We start from the raw sequence: 2,582 nt of genomic DNA, 5'->3' as shown, positions 1-2,582 counted from the left end.
CAGGTCACTGTCCCTGAGCCCCTAATGCGGGGACCCTAGAGCCCAGCCCTGGCAGTGCGAAGGCAGCTCCTTCTCCTTGTTTTGATGTCAAGCCCTCTTGGAAATGAGCCGCATCTCCAGTGATGCAGCTCAGCCACTTACCAGCCCTTGGCTGTCCCCCCCATGAGTCACCCCCTTATCCCCCCCCCACCGCCAAATCTAGCTCCGAAGGCAAGGGGGGGGCTACTGCTGTGCAGCCGGGGCCAGGGTGGAGCCCCGCACAAGGGGGCAGGCGGCCCACACCTGCGCGCCCAGACCCGAGGTCCCTCTTGAGCCCCGGGCCTCAGGGACACTTTCCCACAACGCAGGGGAAGCTGGGGAGGTAGAGGGTCCAGCGGAGCAGCAGTGGTACTTTCTCCTAAGGGTGCAGGGGACGCGCTAGAGCGACAAAGAACGGGGCGGGGGCCTCTCCTCTGTCCAGTCCACAGGATGAGGCCGCGTTCCCCGTGAGCAGGGGCCTTGTCTCCCAGGGCCAGGGTGGCCGCGATCCCCCGGGGCGTGGCCGGCAGCCCCGGCAGCACCCCCCCCCCTCCCGGCGCCGCCCTGGCCCTCGGAGCCACCACATAAGGAAATGTCTGTGCCTGGGCGGCGCGGCCTCTGGGCAGTGGCCCGGCTCGCTGCCTCCGCCTCCCCTCCCCGCCCCTGGCCCGGCCCGGCCGGGCTGGGGCGGTCTGACCCCGGAGGATCCGCCCAGCCCCGGACAGGCCCGGGCGCAGGGCAGGGAAGGCGGGGCGCTGAAGGGCGGCCTGGCGTCGGGATCCGTGCTCCTCCGGCCCTGCCGCCCAAGGGGATGGAGAGCCGCCCCTACCCCCAGGAAACGGCCGGAGCCCAGGTGGCTGGGGGCTGGGGGGACGGGGGACGTCGGAGGAGGGAGCAGCAGGGCCGGGCATCTCTGGGACCACTGGGACCTGGCTTTGCAATCTCAGAGGCGCCACACCCTGGAAGCGCTGGGGGCAGCGTGAACGGATGGCCTCCCAGAAGAAACCCGTGCCACCCCCCTCCCCCAGCTGTCCCTCCCCGGGAGCCCAGAGCAATGTCTCATTTCTGCGGGTTGTGCCTGGGGCATCCCGACTCCCAGCCGCAGCTTAGAGAGGAAACATTTTATAACCTGCCCGCTGGCTGGCAAGGTCCGGCTCACAAGGGCTGCCTCCCGTTCTGGAGTTTTCCATTGAGTTATCTACACAGAACAAGCCCACAGACCTCGGCAGGAAGTCGGGCACACAAGGTGGCATTTATTCTTCTCATTTCTCCAGGGATCCCTCCTCTCTTAGATGTGACCCTTTGGAGGTTAGAAGCCGCTGATGGGTGGAACCTTCTAGGTCTTTGTGGTTTTACTCTTGGGAGCCAGGGAAATTCCCCACCATGTGTTTCCTGGGCGCGGACTCCATGCTGAGCATAGAATTCAGAGCAGGCAGTTCGGGGGCACTGGGAGGAGGGGCAGGGAGCCGGCCCCCTGAGCGCAAACTCCAGGAAAAGGCCACTGAGGGCAGGTGACATGGCCCAGATCCTTGGGCCTTTGGGAAAAGTGCTGCTTGTTCAGTTTGAGAGGAGGTGGGACCATCTCACCTACTTCCAGGTGCAAAGAGTTTATTTATTTAGATCAGATCTCAGGTTTGGTTTCCTAGGAGGCTCCAGCCTGCAGCCCTACTGGTGGATTAAAATGGTGCTAAAACTTGCCCCAAGCCTGAGTGACACGGGAACAACAAAAGGCTGCTTATCCCCAGGCCCCACCTCCCAGGCAGGCAAAGCTGCCCAGCAGTGGCTGCTGAGAGGGCTCAGCAGACTCACCCAACCCTAAGGGCAGCCAGGGGGGTGTCTTCCTGCCTAAAGCCCCTGTCTGAGGAGGTACCTGCTGGTTTTTTCTGCATAAACTGGCCGCTGTTTCTTTTCTTTTTTGGCCACCCCACGGCAGATGGAGTTCCCAGACCACGGATCAGATCTGAACCTCAATTGCGACCTAAGCTGCAGGAAGCCAGATGCTTAACCCATCGTGCCCCAGCTGGGGAATGGAATCAGTGTCCCAGCACTCCCCAGACGCCGCCGCTCCCGTTGTGCCAAAGCAGGAACTCGGCCCCTTACAGTTTTAGTTCAAGATGCACAGGGGCAGCGTGCTCTGCTGTAATACACACTACGTGGACTTCCAGCCTGAGCTTAGCAAGTACTGAAGAAGCTGTTTCTCTGCTCTAGGACCCTGGTATTCTACACTTTGGGTCTATAACCCCCTGGAGGCAAGAACTCCTTGGTTGCTGTAGCCCCAGCCCTAACAAAGACCTAACACTTAGCACATGCTCAGAAAGTATCTTTTGGGTGACAGGGGAAAAAAAAGGCATCATTTCATATCCCAAAGACCTGGGTCTCACCAAAAGGGCTATTCCGTGAACTCCATGAGACATTCAAAACCGGGGTGTAGGGGGAGCCTCAATTTTGTAGAGGAATTCTCAATGGGAACACAAAGGTATGTTAGAGGAGATGGGCTTTTATGCCCTTAAAACGTACCTAGAGGCGTTCCCGATGTGGCATGGTGGGTTAAGGACCTGCCTCAT

General features: G+C 60.7%; 1 long non-coding RNA gene across 1 annotated transcript; it reads left to right on the top strand.

The window, feature by feature from the left end:
- Nucleotides 1–758: 758 nt before the first annotated feature.
- LOC106506399 (uncharacterized) lies at nt 759–2,320 on the top strand. Its single transcript, XR_001301671.3, has 2 exons — nt 759–871; nt 1,952–2,320. It is a non-coding gene; the product is annotated as an uncharacterized LOC106506399 (long non-coding RNA).
- Nucleotides 2,321–2,582: the final 262 nt, after the last annotated feature.

This window comes from Sus scrofa, chromosome 15 (genome assembly GCF_054392235.1).
Source record: "Sus scrofa isolate SSC_HxYL_T2T_F1_AM1 chromosome 15, Sscrofa_HxYL_maternal_Yorkshire_Landrace_v2.0, whole genome shotgun sequence".
NCBI classification, from domain to species: domain Eukaryota; kingdom Metazoa; phylum Chordata; class Mammalia; order Artiodactyla; family Suidae; genus Sus; species Sus scrofa.
Note: the sequence above shows the minus strand (reverse complement) of the source record. Positions and strands in the feature narration are given on the sequence as shown.